This window comes from Juglans regia, chromosome 6, assembly GCF_001411555.2.
Source record: "Juglans regia cultivar Chandler chromosome 6, Walnut 2.0, whole genome shotgun sequence".
Classification (NCBI taxonomy): Eukaryota; Viridiplantae; Streptophyta; class Magnoliopsida; order Fagales; family Juglandaceae; genus Juglans; species Juglans regia.
In genome coordinates, this window is record NC_049906.1 from 13669975 (window position 1) to 13687456 (window position 17482).

Here is a 17482-nt window from a genome sequence, read left to right on the forward strand (position 1 = left end):
AGAGTGATAAATGTATTTATTATAAATTTTTGGGATAATTTTCTGTTATTATTAGCCTATATGTGGATGATTTATTGATCCTTGGTTCTAATTTGCATGTCATAGATGAAACAAAATACATGCTTAGTAATCATTTTAATAGGAAAGATCTTGGTGAGGTTAGTTTTATTTTGGGTATTAAAATCACCAAAACATGTGATGGTATTTTTCTTGATCAATTGCATTATGTAGAAAAATTATTAAAGAAATTTAATTATGTTGGATGCAAGCATATTATTATTTCTTTTGATCCTAATGTCCATTTATTTCATATTGAAATAATGATGATGTGATTAATCAAAAGAATATGCTAGCAGGATTGGTAGTTTAGTTTATGTGACTGATTGTACTAGACTTAACATTGCTTATGCAGTAGGAGTATTTAGTAGATTTACTACCAAGCCAGGAAGAGACCATTGGTATGCAATGGATCGAATAATGAAATATTTATCCGATACAAAAAATTATGGCTTGTTTTACAAAAAATAACCTGTTGTACTTGAAAGCTTCAGTGATGCCGACTGGAATACCTTATCAGGTGATTCCCTTTCAACTACTGGTTTGATTTTTATCTTGGGTGTCTAAAAAACAAACTATCATTGCTAGTTCAACTATGGAAGCCGAGCTTATAGCTTTTTGGCTTCAGCAAGTGAGGAAGCAAATTGGTTGAAAGATCTACCACACGAGATTCCATTATGGGAAAAAGCAGTTCCACCCAATAAGAAGATACCATCAATTCATCATGGCAGTATTGCTACTATTGGTAGAATACAAAATTGCTATTACAATGGTAAATCTAGACCAATAAGAAGAAAACATAGTACTATGAGATCCTATTTGAGTAGTGGTGTTATTAACATGGATTATGTTAAATAATTTGATAATCAAGAAGATCCACTAACCAAGGTCCTAACAAGCGAAAGATTCTGGAACACATCGAGGGGAATGAGATTAAAGTCCATACAGTCATGAACCACATATGAGGATACCCAACCCAGAGATCAGAGATTTAGAATTGGGTTCAATGGGAAGAACAAATTATTTGGTGGTTGTAAGAAATGCACAATTTACTTTAATTGTGAATTTTTCCATTCCTATGGTGTAAGTGCATTCATTTTGTAATGACTAAATGGATGAGTTGTTTTAAATACTCTTAATGAGAATATGTAGCTCTTATGAGTAGGGTGCCAGAATTACAGGAGCACTCTTGATAGATTTCACCTATGTGAGTGTGGGAGTGAGGCCGCACTCTATGAGAATTGGACTTGTTTTCAAATACACTCATGAAATCGGGAATAGCACAAGGTTGTAATGTGCTGGCTAGTAAAGCTCATGTCAACACCTAGATTTTTATGTGTGTGCAGTAATTTTTTATTTCCCTTTAGAAGTTATAGTTCAAGTTTGAGACTAATACTACTCTGGAGTAAAAATTATTGTTTCACTAAGACTAGGTGAGGGTTCAATGCATAGCATACCTTCATGATGCATATTTATCCAACTTTGTCTGGAAGCATCTCTCTTATTTACATATATATATATATATTTACAATTAAAAAATAGTAGGGGAATGTTGTTATTTTTTAATAGATTTTATTTGTTAATAAGATCTTTTTTAATATAACTTTCGAATTCCTTGGATTTTTGTTGAGGAAGTTTTAAACTAGATCTTTCGAAGTGCACATGTTAAAAATATTCAAAGTTGGTTTTAACGGATGAGGAAAAAATTAAGGCTAGCCGTTTGTATCATTTTTTTCATTTTTTTTTTAAATCTAGGAGAAGTAGATCTGCACGTGGGATCTCAAAAATGATTAACGTATAGTTTTAGTATTTTTTTTTTTTGAAAAAAAGGTTTTAAGAGATAGCCTATTGGGGTATATGAAAGAACAAGGATAAAGTTGAAGTTTTTTGTCTACAGTGAGAAGCTTTACGTTGAGAAAAAAATAAAGATAGTGTTTAGAGATTATGGAGAATTTTTCAGACAAAAGAGTGATGTTATTTTTAGAGGAGTTGTGGGCTCAATAACTTGTGCCGAGTTGATTTGAGCCACACGACAAACAGTTGGGCTGTTGTATCCCGGAGGAGACAAGTCAAGATGAGGTTTGCCCTGTTCAATTGAAACTTAACATACCACAAAGGGCTTGAATCTCCTTAAAGAGAGTGAGATTTCCGTGCCTTAGTCCAAGCTTGTTTTGTTTGAATTTTTCATTTCATTGTAATTTTTCATTTTATTATTGTGTATTTCGTATCATCATATAGACCACTTCCTAGAAATGATATGACCAAGCACTAGCCGAATAGTTGTCGGTTTGACTAGCGGACTAAAGGTGTCAAGGAAATCAATACCAGGTAGTTCATGGTATCCTTTGGCTACCAAATGTGTTTTGTACTAATTGAGAGACCTATTTGATTTTTGCTTGACTTTGTAAGCCAACAACCAATACATTCATGGTGGGATCAGGTTTGATAAGGGTCTAAGTGAATTTCTTGGCAAGAGCATTGAACTCCAAAGACATGGGTATTTGATAAGGGAGTTGAAGTTGAAGCAAGAAGAGCTCTGGGCAATGGGTATCTGATACATCATTGAAATTTTTGGTTTGAACAATATTTTCTTGCATGCGAGTTCACAAATGATGGTTTCTAGCAAGGTGGAGAAGACACTACTGTTTCAGTAGAGACCTTAGGTGCTGCTGGGGTGGATAAAGGGAAAGGGGTAGTACAAGCTTCAGGCGAGGTGTTTGGAGCTGGTGCAAGTGGGTAATTCACCCACTTGGGTGGGCTTTCGCATCTTGCCCACTCGGCCCATCTGCCCAATCCTGCATAGGCTCGGGTGGGCAATTCACCCAGCCCAAGTAGACAAGTAGGTGAAATTTATTTTAAAACTTAGAAGGGGGTGCAAGTGGGTAGCACTAACGGTCTGAGTTTCACCCTCTATATGGGGTATATAAGTAAACAAATCCTAATTTATTCATTTCTTTACTTCTCTCTTCTCTCTCAATCCCTCCCACCATCCTTATTCTTCTTCATCTCCTTGTTCATCATTGGTCCCAACCCATCTTTTTCTCCTCTTCCTCCTCTTTTTCTGCTTCCTCTTCTCTTCTTGTTCTTGTTCTTCATCTTCTCTTCTCCTCCTCACGATGGTTCTCCATGAGATACCTACGGGTTATGGCATGGTTGTGGGTTTGAGCAAAGAACTACAACCACATCAGGTTGCAGGTCTGTGCAGAGATCCTCGGCTCGTTATGGTTGTTGGACTATTTTTATGAACCCATGATCCATCGTGGTCATATTATGTTCTCCAAGTATTCCGATTATGAATCCCAACGAATGGACAAGAACTCATGGAGAGAGTAAAATGCACCACATCGATCACTTTATATCATTTTTTTTCGATTGAACTGACGTTCAAGATGGAGATGAAATTTTCAATAAAGGTGTAAAACACTAGATTTTTGAGCAATAGGAACTAAACAAGAAATTTTTCTGAAATTGTCCATAAGAATAACATAATATTTATTTCCATTGTGATAAAGACAAGGAGCAGGGCCATACATCGAGAAATAAAAGATCTATTGGAGCCTTGGATTTGGACGAAGAGAAAGAAAAAGGTAATTGGTGACTCTAGTCTTGTTGACATGCACTACAAACGACAGCAAATTTAGAACTAGGCATTAGTAAATTAAACCTAGACACAACTTAGTGGACTGTACAAATGGAGTGATGACTGCGGCGATCATGCCATACATCAAGAAATAAAAGATCTATTGGAGCCTTGGATTTGGACGAAGAGAAAGAAAAAGGTAATTGGTGACTCTAGTCTTGTTGACATGCACTACAAACGACAGCAAATTTAGAACTAGGCATTAGTAAATTAAACCTAGACACAACTTAGTGGACTGTACAAATGGAGTGATGACTGCGGCGATCATGCCATGTGCTTAATGGGAGAGGAATGCTGATAGTTTGTGATGAAGGTTGAAAGTAATGGGTAGATACCATCCTTAATCTTGCTGCCTAGTAGTAGTCTCCTTGTGCCCTCATCCTTGATGCAAAAATAATCCCAATGAAAACATGATTGTCAAAGGTGAGTTTACTAATTGAAATAATAGGTTTAAGTGCATAAGGTAAGGAAGTTTCTAAATATGAAGTTGTAAACTTTTGATTTTAAGATTGACGATGTATATTGTTCATGAGGAAATAGTCTTCTATTTTGTGGAATTTTATTTGAGGAAATTAGGAATGAATTTAATGGGTTTTTAAGTTATGACATAGATTTATGTATCTTGTATTGTAATTGGTGATTATTGGTGGTAATCTTATGTTCTATATGTCATGTGATTTGCTTAACAAGCATGAGTTGTATGATTCAAGATCCAAACTTTGGAGAGTTCTAGGTTACTAATTATTGAGGTTATTATTTTGTGCGGGGAGTTTTATTTACTATTTATGTGGAGATTCTTGCTGTTTTGTTGAGTTAAGATATGGAATTGGGAAAAATTATTATTAGGCTTTTAAATCGAACTTGTAAGGGGAATTTTCCCGTTAGGAAAAGCCCACAGAATCTAGGCCCAGAAACCCAGCCCAATGGGATTTTTATCCAAGCAAGTATAGAACTGTCAACCACGGAAAGGTGTTGTCTAGTCGACAAGACAGCTCGACCTGACACAACGACGGCATCCCTCGAGAATAGAATGTGCACATGATAAACAGGAAACACGGAGGACCATTGATTCATCGTCATCAGATCATTAACGACTCATATAGATCAGATTGAGGCTAAGGGAGCCCTCCCACATTAATGGCGCTGCTAAATGAAGTCACACTCCACAATTATGAAGCCGACACAAGGCCACACCACATTTTAAGGTTCTGACAAAATGAACATTACGAGGAACCCAGACCTCATAGTAGTAGGCATGATCTACTCTTCAAACCTATAGTATAAATAGTTGATCCTAGGTATGAGGAAACTCTCTCTAATCCATAGACTTTCTTACTTATTTACTACACTCTAATAGCACTTACTAACTTTGGCATCGGAGGTTCCCCGGTCCCAAGGCCACCCTTTCAAAGCCACATTATGTTCTTCTCTGTACATGGCTCATTGTAGAAGACCTGAGTTGTTGGAACATGGTCCAAAGGTGTGCAAAATAAAACGTTAACAGAACCCATTATTGAGGCTTACATTTTAGGAGAGGATTTAAGATAGAGACATGGAAAGGACGTTATAGATAAGTATGTAGGTTATTTGAGGTCTAGCCAATTTTGAGGATGGAAACTTTGTAAGGAGGCGAGTTTGTAACGACTCGGCCCAACAATTTTAAGGTTGGAATAGTGATTGGGACTAGACTTTAATAATAATGTATATAAAACTAGCTAATGTATGCTAATTATAATTTATGATCAAGCTACTTATCTTGTAGTGTTGCTTTAAGAAATTTTCGACACAAAATCGATCACGATGCGATGGAGGGTCGATGATGGTTGTTAGTAGGAGAGAGGAAGAAATGATGGTGGCCTTGCAGTGTTTCATGGTGGGGGAGATGGGGTTGCGACATGCTGAAGGTAGAAAGAGAGCTATAAACAAAAAAAGCCTAGGCTTGAAGAGATAGGTGAACGTATAGTGCATGAGACTATTTATAGGATTTTATACTATGCGAGTGATGGTATGAGTTGGGTTTAGGAATTTTAAGGTGAATAAGATTCTAGAATTGTAACCCTAGTGTGTTTGAAATTAAAAAAAAAAAAAACTCTAGTAGTTCAATTAATGTAGGATTGGGAGTGAATGAGACTGTGTAGGGAACTTCATTAGTGATGATTTTAAATTGAAATAAATTTCTAATAGAAGATCTTTAAATTCTAAAAGGAGTCCAAATCATTTAATAAATAATAAATGTGATTTAACCTAGTTATTTAGCCTAATAAAAACTCATAATCAACCTACAAAATTTATAGCTAGTGGGCTTATTCAATATGGTCCATTAATTTATAACTTGTAGGTGCATTTTGACATACATGTATCTAAAAATTTATCATTCATAATTTTTGTTAAAATAATAAAATAGTAACAGTTAAAAAGACTTACTACAGAGCATGACATGCCTTGAGGAGACTTTAACCTAGATTTTCTTTTTCTTCCTTTTCTGTTTTCCAACAAAAAGTTTTGAAAAAAAAAATATTTTCTTTGTAAAATTCCTTTCTTTAATTTTGAAAAGTCTAAGAATCATTCGAACTTGGTTATGATACCAATTGTAAAACCCTGTTCCCCCACAATTAAGAATAAAGTCAATTTTAGAAGTTCTCACGAGCCGAAGTGCTAATAATGAATCTGATTAATTTTTTTTTTTATTCTAAAGGGAGCACCAAGTACAAATATTCCTTGGGGTTGTTGGTGAGTAGCAACAGCAGGCCCTGGCCAGTCTTCGTAGGCCCCGTCACTGCTGGGGGCTAGTGAGATGTCCATTTCTGACTGCGTAGACGCCATTTTGGGGTTGGCAAAATTTGACTTTCTGATAGCGATGGGTTTTGATAGTCCTTTGCTGGGCACGCTTCCTGGTTTGTTAGTACTACCCTTTACCCCGCTAGGCAACCTGGGGCCAGTTGGGGCCTTTAACCGGGAGGAGGAAATGCTTGAGATGACATTTTTCTCACCCTTTCTCGAGCCTGCTCCCCAGGGCCCTCGCGAATCTCTGTGACATTCGAAGTGGTCGTGGCGATGCTCAACTCCCCAAATGATGAGGTTGGGGGGCATATCACACCTCCTGGGGTGTCACGCCCGTGCTTTTTCTTTTAAAATATTTTTATAAAAGGGACGACGGGAATTACCGTCCTGTTTAAAACTTTTTCACTTGCATCCCCAGGGTGCGAGAATCTACGTTTATAAATAAAATGTGCTTTGATCATAAAAGAGGGTTACAGCGGAAAACATAAATCTCATAATAAAAAGGCCTCGTACGTTTAAAACTCGTGCCTAGACTTCCGTGCTCTTCCCCATGGGCAGTGTCCGTCCTGATCGTGCAGTTCCTGTGAGGGGGAGGGACATGCATAAAAACTAAAATGAGTCGAAGACTCGTAAGCATTACTTCATACGGTTAAAATATAACAACATAGGTTTTCATTCATGCATTCATCAATCGTACATACTATTACGTGCGTGCCTACGTGTCTTGTGTGCGTTCGTTTGAAAACGTCACTGGACGGGGCTTTTCCTTTAAAAGGCTTTCCTCTATTTAAAACGTGTCCCCCGTCACTGCCTTCATTTCTTCAAGAGTCGGTGTACGGGGTTTTACTTTAAAAAGGGCTTTCTCGCCGTAAAACGTTTCCCCCGTCAGTGCCTTCATTTCTTAAAGAGCCTGTGCTCTTGTGCTCTTGTGCATACATGTGCATTCGTGCGTTCGTGCGTACATCCATTCTTTCTTATCACTTTCATAGGCCAGTACACACAATTACGCCTCGTGTGTTTGGGGTTAGCGGTCTTCCTTTGGACCCGGATTCCGCCCGTGGCCACGGGTTGGGAACCCCTTTTTCATAGGGGGCAGCACTGGGTGCACTTCCAGCGCTACTTACCCGGCATTGCAATCTGCCCATTCATCGGTACCCTTTCGTTCATGTCATGTGGCCGTTACGTGTCTTCATACATTCATGCTTTCGTTTCTTTCTTTCTTTCTTTTCATTCGTTCGTTCATGTCAGCTCGAAGAAGCTGAAGCTTTCATTCGGTTCGTTCTTTCATTTAACAGTCATTTCTTTTCATGAGAAAACATTTCTTTTCGTGAGAAAATATCGTTTGGGGCGTAAGCCCGAAAATGGTCTTTCCGTTTTCTTTTTCAATTTCATTTCAGTTCTATCTTCTCTTTAACAAAGAACATACATGGGCTTAAGCGTCAGCTTCCGTGGTACCCTATAAGTGTCACCTTGAACGTCGTCAATCATGGCATCCGCGAGTATCACCTCGTGGTGCTCATGAGAGCGTCGGTTTGTAGGATTCACAAAAGCGTCTGCTTTCATGCCTTTCATGCATCTTCATCAGTTTATGGGTTCTTCTTAGAAAATACATACAATACATACAGCATATAGTCATCCATTCACATGCGTACAATTAATACATGAGGGTGCGTAAAAAGGGGCTGCCAATGAGGGGCCGTACATACTTATCCTTTTGAACATTTAGCATTTTCTTTCTTAAAACGTTTTTAGTGTTTTCGTGAGCATTTTAAAAGGAAAAGCGTTTCTTGTATCTTTGATAACTCTAGAAGAGTATGAACGTAACACTTACCTGGACTCCATGCTACTTGCATGTCATTCAGTCCATTCACGTGCTTGTCAGATGGCAACCTACATGCATACACATAACCTTAGCATCATTCTCTATCTAATGCATAAGTAACTTAAACTATAAATAGAACTACGCTATACTTAGAACACTCTCCTTCTATCCCATGCACTTACGTGCCCTTCACTATGTTAGACCCTTCGGGGACCACTTATGGTCACCACAACTTCCAAATCAAAGTCTTGCCTCGAGTGCTCATCCACTAAAGTGAACCCCTTATTCACCTTAGGATTAAGACACTAGGACATTCGTCTTACTCTTCTTGCAACCACATTCGACGCATGATTCCGACCGATGAAATCACACATCTCAATCCTAACGATGCATCCGTCACTATCTTCATGCATCTTGGCCCACACTAAATCCTCATTCCCATCCAGCAAGACACATGGCTCTAAGCCAACCCTGAGGCTTAGTACCGTGCAACTATGCTCATGACAGATTACCCATTACATATGGTGAATCCGTCCGGCACGTGTCTCTCACCATGTTACACAGGTACCTTACCCCTTTATCACCTAAGATCAACGTATATAATACGTTGATCACCTGTTCGTAGGGACAAGGGCCATATTCTGATACCAATCTTCTCTTGACCCGGCTAGCATGACACTTCACGCTACCCGTCCCTTTTGACAGTTCATCCCAACACTTAACACGACAAGACTCCATCTATAACTACGTTTCATGTCACGTTATATAGCCCAAGATTGCTCCAGTGCTACACTGTGACCTTGTCGTGTTACCTAGCATTCTACTTCATCACTCCTGACTCATCACGAGTACGGTTCCTCACGTACTCCCGTCACATCGCGACATCTCGTCAGGTTCCCATTACGCCATTTCTACACTTTAACACTTCACCCATCATAAGTATGACTTCCAATAACCACGTCACTTCATGACGTTGCCCAGTCATGCTTCCGCTGCGTACTCTTACACTTATTCCACTACTTCACCCATCACAAGCACGACTGTCAATAGTCATGTCACTTCGTGACATTTCCCAGTCATGCTTCCGCTGCGCACTCTTATACTTGTTCTACTACTTTGCGCATACTCCTGGCCATAAGTCCATCACAGTGACACCTGTCACTTCAGACTACAGGCTACGCCATAACTACTTCGGGACACTGTTCCACAGTTCCCGACACTATCCATCACGTTCCACGCCCATCAATCACATAACCATCCTTATCTCTACGACACGCCACACAGAGTGTTGCTGCCATGTGGAGTACACTCCACGTATACTCCCTTCATACACAACACATTACCATTATGGCATACCTACCATATGGTACATTACTCCATCACAGGGAGTAAGTTCCACTCGTACTCCCTTTACATAAGCTCCATCACCACTATAGCCTGCACGCCATATGGTGCATCCCCAATCATATGGAGTACATTCCACATGCACTCCATCCATACTCACCATATCACCACTATGGCATACCCGCCATATGGTACATCATTACATCACATGGAGTACACTCCTCGTATACTCCTTTCATACACTACGACACATCACCATTATAGCATCCTTGCCATATGGTGTATCTCACCATCTCATGGAGTACATCCCATTTGTACTCCCCACATATACAACACGCCACATCACCACTATGGCATACACGCCATATGGTGCATCGCACCATCTCATGGAGTACATTCCACATGTACTCTCCACATACATACCACATCACCAATATGGCATACACGCCATATGGTGCATCGTCCACCACATAGAGTACATTCTACATGTACTCCTCTTACACGCATTACGCCACTGAGTACACTCCACTTGTACTCATCTCGTTCCACGATACGCCAAGATGGTATATTTTACATATACTCTCCTTGTCTCATATTACGCCACACATAAAGTACACACAGCGTGTACTATCCCCATCCCACATGCCACATCACCATTATGGCATATCCGCCACATGGTGCATTACTCTACCACATAGAGTACACTCCACGTGTACTCCTCACATATGCTATACCCCACACAGAGTACACCCATCGTGTACTCCCTTCACACACATCACGGCATGTCACCACTATGGCGTACCCGCCATATGGTGCATCTCACCATCACATGGAGTACATTCCACATGTACTCCCTACATACACAACACGCCACATGCACACAGAGTACACTCAGTGTGCACCGTATCCATTCCACATACACCATGCCACCATTACAGCACATATTCCCAATCACACTACACAGCACACTTCCCAATTACGCCCAACACATCACAGTACACTACACGGCACAATGCACCTCCATCCAATACAGATAAGCCCAACACTTCACTACACAGAATGCCCAACACTTCATTACAATGCCACAACACCACAAATACTAACAGCACAGTCCACAACCTAGTCAACTAGTCAATATCCAACATAATTAATAAGGGATAGAGGGTTATACCATCGACGGGATAACCCGTGCGTTGCTTGCAAATCGTCATAGCCGATGATGTCGGAAGAGTCGTACGTGGCGGCTAACTCACGTACGGTGACTGTTTAGGTGTTTGGATAGCTAGGTGTGGTCTTGGAAAGGCTCGTGATAGTCTTGTGATGATGGTAAAGAGCATAACATGGCGAATCTAGCCGTGTACAGTGGCGGTCAATCACACGCAGTGACTGTCCATCACGTGCAGTGATTACCCATCACATAAAGTGATGGTTTAGACCTAGGGCTTGGCTAAAGGAGGTGTGGTGAATCTCGTGGTGGCGTCGAGGTGGCGCCACGGTGGCAGATCTGGCCATTCCATGGAGGAGAAGCCGTGGGAGAGTGAGAGAGAGTGTGCTCCCGTGGGTGGCAGATCGGGGCCAATGGAGGTCGGGTTAGCTTGGTGGCGGCCTGAGGAGGCTGGACATGGCGGTCATCAGCCATGGGTGGCGGTGCACGGCGTGCAACCCGTGCGTGCGTGAGTGAGGAGCCGTGAGGTGGAGGGAGAGCTTCTGGCCATGGGTCACATGGAGGAGCTCGGGGAAAGGGAGAGGAGGTCCATGGTGGCCATGGGTGGTCGTGGGTGGCCGCGTACGGCGGCGCACCGTGGGAAATGGGCTAGAGACCCATTTCGGGTACTTGCCGTGGAAGGAGGGGGAGGACTGCTTCATAGGGGCTGGCTTCGGTGGAGGATGATGGCCGGTGGGAGAGGAGCTCGCCGTGGGAGCGGTGGAGCCATTGGGCGGCGCTACGCGCACTAAGCCCATACGGGCTGTGCAGTCCCGAAATGGAGAAAGGGAGAACGTGAAGGGGAGAGGTCGGCATGGATGGACTCGCCGGAGGGAGAGCAAGCCGTTGGTGCCGGCGGTGTGGCCTGGCGATGCACGGCGGCGCCGAGCTGTGCGTTGGAAGGCTTCGGCGTGGAGGAGATGCGTACCTCGTACGCCGAATGAGAGAGGGAGGAGAGAGAGAGTTACGGGGAAATGAGAGGGAAAAGAGAGGGGTCTGGGTATTTAACCCAGTCCTTTCGTCTGGGGGTCTACACGACGATCTAACGACGAATAGTTAAAACACTGATTTGAAGATGCGTAAAATATTAACTTAATTAAAAGCACTTAGAGGAATTAAGGTAGATATTATTTTAAACTAACTTTAGTTTATAAAATAGTATTCTTCATCATTAATGAAATGATGAAGTCTCACTTAACATATTTAAAAGGGTTAAACCATTTAATTAATAAAAGTTCTCAACATAATTTAAATCTCATAATATCTTAAATAATTGAAATCATTTTAATAATAATATTAAAATGATTTCCGGCAATTATAATATTTTTGGAGCTCTTCAATAATATTATGATTGTCGTATTTAAGATCAAATCTTAATTCAACAATGATGAAAATACTCCTTATAAATATTTTCAGCATATTTAAAACACTGGACGTGCTCTAGAAGTCACACGATATCTTTCGAGACACGCTATCATGGTTCGACACGCATAACGTGACTCGCAGTCGGTAGTGAGAAAGGCAGATGATCACATAATCTCTGCCTTTAGGGTTTGCTTACGTCATCAAGACGGAACATGCGTCAGAAAGAGAGAAGCGTACGTAAGAAGAAGGAACTGGGTGTTACATTGGGAACCTCTACATAAGTCACTGAATGTCTTTGGTGAACTTCTTGGACCATAAAAAGAGAACCACTCTCTATTATAATCTCCTGTAGTCCCAAAGGAAAGCTCAGTTGTAAGCCTCTAAGTATAGCTATCAATTCAATCTCTAAAGACTCATTCACTGCATGTTCTTTTTTCCTAGCTGCCATAATAACTTTCCCTTGACTATTTCGAAGGATGATCCCCATATTGACATATTTTTGGTCATGGAACATAGCACCATTTACATTTAACTTCATTGCATTCTATAATGGAGGTTTCCAGTGATAACATTTCTTTACACAACTTTGAGATTCTCTCTTGATGGCTTTAAAAGTTTTCTGTATAGATAGGGCTTGATTAATCACATATTCAGTTGCCAGATGTTTTCCCTCAAAGACCATTTGATTCCTTTGAAACCAGCATCCCCATGCAATCATAAAAAACAGTTCCAACTCTTCCTGGTTGCTTTTGTCACTTACCTGCTGAGCAATATCCACAAAGACATGGTTAGGATCAGTATTATTTAAAGCAGGTAAGTGCCTGGTCTAGCTTTCCCTTAGGGATGGGCACTGGTATAGAGTAGGTGTTGTATCTTCTACTGCATTGCAGTAGAGCTGACAAAGTTCCTCTTCTATTGCTTTCCTCTTTTTCAGATTGGATCTTGTAGGTAACCCATCCATGCAAGCTCTCCAAGCAAAAACCTTCACTTTGTTTGGAATTTGCAGTTTCCATATAACCTTCCATATGCGTTTCTACCTACTTGCATTAGAATTTTCCCCTTCTCCACCTAATGTATTCATATCTCTAAACAAATGATAGGCAATTCTCACATTAAACTTGCCATTTTTCTCCATTGCCCATATCTGTGTATCTTCATGACTTCAGGGCTTATAGTCATACTTTTTGACTTTTAAAATATCCCACCATTTGGTGTGGATATCAATCAATTCCTCCACTTTGGCCTCATTGTCCCTGATCTCTCCCTTTCTCATATGTAGTTTTAAATTCTCAAAACCAGGATTCCAAAAATCATTCCAGATTCAGATTACACTTCCATTCCCCATTCTTTATCTGCAACCCTGAGCCATTTTATCTTTCTCTACTTATATACCCTTCCAGACATAGGAGGGATTATGACCCAATTTTGATTTTAGGAAAAGGTATTAAGGGAAGTATCTTGCTTTAAAAACCTTATGAAGAAGACTGTCCTCATTTTTCATTAGCCACCATCCTTGTTTTGCAAGTAGAGTCTCATTAAAGATTCTGAGGTCCTTGAATCCCATACCACCAGCACCAGGATGTTTAGGAGCAAAACATTCTTTTCCTGCTCACCCAATGGATTTTCTTTTCCTCTTATTTTTCTTCCTACAAAAACTTAGTCATCATCTGCTCTAATTCAGTACATAAAGATCCTGATAATTTGAAGCATCTCATAGAGTATATGGAAATTGATAGAGCCACAACCTTGATGATAATCTCTTTACCCCTTGTGACAATAGTTGTTCTTTCTAACTTTGAAGTTTCTGCCAAACCTTATGCTTAATATCAGAGAAAGCTTTATGTGGCTCTTCCAACCATAGAAGGTAGGCGTAAATACTTGCATAATGTTGAAAATCTTGGATGCCCTAAAAGGATAGAACTCCTGCTGCTTCTCAATATGGACATTTTTGCTGAAAACAATTGAGGTTTTTTCTCTATTAATTCTCTGTCCAAAGGCCCTCTCATATTTCTCCAGTAACTTTGCACAACTGTATTTTCATGTAAATTAGCTTTACAGAATAGCATACTTTCATCTGCAAAAAGAAGATGATTTACCAAAGGAGCTCCTTGATAGATTTTGATGCCACGTATTTGTCTAGTGTGTTCAACTTGTTGTAGCAAGGTGATCAGTCCTTTAGTACAAAGCAAGAATATGCATGTAGATAAAAGATCTCTTTGCCTTAAGCCTCTAGTAGGGTTGATAGGGCCCCTAGGTTCTCCATTTATTAAAACGGAAAAAGAAACAATCTTGACACATAACATGATAGGATCTATCCAATGTAGCAAATCCCATTTGAATCATAACTTCTTCTAGATAACTCCATTCCAACCTATCATAGGCATTACTCATATCCAAATTTAAAGACATAAAACCCTACTTTGCTATTATTTTATTCCTAAAAAAATGAATAATTTCATATGCAATTAAAATACTATCAGTAATTAGTCTGCCAGGTACAAATGCACTTTGAGAACTAGATATAATATCAGGTAGCACCAACTTCACCCTATTTGCCAAAAATTTTGAGAACAGTTTGTAAATAACATTATAGAGACTAATAGGGCTATATTTTTTCACTCTCTCTAGTCTTTTTGTTTTTGGAATCAAAGTAATAAAAGCATGATTGAGAGAGCAAGGGAACTGACCTTGAAATTTTTTTCCACAAGGTGCCAACACTTTTGGAAGAAGATATGCGCCATTCCATCAGGTCTAGGTGCTTTGGTTGGGTTCATTTGGTGCAAGGCTTCCACAACTTATGTCTGTGATGTGTTTTTGTGAGTTCCTTAGTCATCTCTCCTATGATTCTTCCATTGGCAGATAAAAATCCCATATCCCCTCTTTGTGTGTTAGTGGTAAACATATCTTGAAAATATTGCATAATAATGCTATCTCTTTCATCACTCTCCTTCCACATCCATTCTCCATCCTTCAGTCTTACAATCTAGTTCTTTTTCCTCCTTTGAGATGCTTTACTATGGAAAAATATTGTGTTTTTATCACCTGCCTTTAACCATAGAGCCTTAGACCTTTGTCTACATAAAACTTCATCTCTTTCTATCCAAAAATGTAAAATATCGTGAGCTTTCAGATATTCTTCCTTTCTCAGGTGTTGAGGATCCCCATTTTGTAGTTGTTGAAGGTGGGCTCTGCCTTGTTGGATCTTAGTTTGGACTTTCCCAAATGACTGTGTCTTCCATTTCATGAGATTTTCATTACACACAGAGATTTTCCTCATTACATCTCTTATATTAGCATGTCCAGGTATTCTATTACATGAGTTTTCAATAACTTTTTCACAATCATCTGCTTCAATCCACATAGTTTCAAACCTGAAAGGTTTCTTTCCCTTTTTATTATTTGTATTGCCTTCTGTTTAGATAATAATAGGTATATGGTCTGAGTGTGCTACTGAGCCATGTATAACTTTAGCATAGGGAAACATATGACACCACTAAGTATTTCTAGAAATTTTTCTAACCTCTTACATATATTATTGTCCATTTTTCTATTGTTCCACCAGGTAAATTTGATCCCTTCATATCCCATATCAAGCAACTCACAGTCATTCACAACTTGTCTAAACTCATCCATCTGTCTTTCAGGTCTTTTTCTACCTCTTTATTTTTCAGTTCTACTTAGGATCTCGAAGTCTCCAAACACAAGCCAAGCATGGTTTCCTTCCCTTTTTATTGATTTAATTAAATCCCATGTTTCATGTCTTCTAGCTGTCTCAGGATGACCATATATCCCTGTCAACTGCCATTCACAACTGACTCTTCCTGCCTCAGTCACCTTCGATTCAATGTTGTAAGAAAAATTATACTCATCATTCTCTATACCACACACCACACATGATTTTTTATCTTTTTATTTTTTTTTCTCTTAGCAAGTATGTGGTGTACGGATGATGAATATAATGACTTAACTAGTTTAATAGGAATAAACAAAAATAAAATTGAAATAAAAATAACTATGGTGTATGGTGTGTGGGATGATGAATAGCAACGCTCTTAAAAAATTATGAATAGTTAAATGCACCTCCTTTCACCACATTAGAGAGAGACCTCCACTACGACCCTCACTACCAATAGCTAAACAACAATCAAAGCCTAACTGAAATTTCAAAGTTTCCATCATTTTCACTAACAATTTAGTTTATTGCAAAATTAAAACATCGGGAACTTCCTTCTTCACAAGATCATGAAGGGCTCAAATTCCATGTGGGTTTCCAAGCCCACGAGAATTCTAGCTTATGATTTTCATGGTTCCTGGTAGGGTTGTAGTCCAGCCACCGTCAATCTCTCCAATTGGTTTTTCTCCTCAGACACATCCATCATCCTTTGTTTTGGTTTACTTTGCTTGGTTTCTGAGTTTAAGTCTTCAACGTCTATCTCCTTCATCTTTTGTAATTGGTTCATATTCTACTTCATTTGACCCTTCATACTAGTCCTTCTATGTCATTTCTATTTTCTTCCTGCACTTTGTTCTTCTCAATGAGTTGGGATATTGGGCCATCCTCATGGGCCTCTTCCAACGCATCTTGTTGGGCCTCGCTGGAATCCTCTCTGCTCTCTACCTGAGGCCCACTTGTCTTTCTTTACTTAACAACTAACGATCAATTGTCATTAACTTTAGTATCCATTCTCTGGGACATTCCTTCCATAGCTTGATATGCGGGTATGCCACCATTAGCGTTGCCCAGAAGATATTTTTTCCTTTTTGCCTCAATAACTTCCTTATTGACTTTCGTAAATCTTCCCTCTTTATTTTGAGAATTTATGCTATTTCTATTACAAATTTTTTTTTCCATTTTCGATATCTTGTCTGTTTCACCCATATTTTCAACAACATATATCAAACTTTGTCACAAAGGCCAAATGCATTAAGGCCTATGACAGAAGGACCCAACTTTGCTGCTATTGCAGCAGCTGAAGGTGGAGACATGACACAAAGAACTGCAAGACCAGACAATAATGCACTGAGGCAGTGAGTGGCAAGCAACCTGCTTTTAGTGCTAGGATGGACATGCTAGTGGATTCCCTCTTTGTGTGAATATGTGTACATATATGTGTGGGCATGTCAGAAGCTATTTTTTTTTTCCTTCGTGGTCTTTTGTATTCTTTTAAGCTATGCATAGAATATATAAAATGAATGTATTCTTTTTGAGTAGTTTCCAACAGAAATAACATAGTGATTTCTTCTCTAGAACTGGCTCTCGAATTCCTCT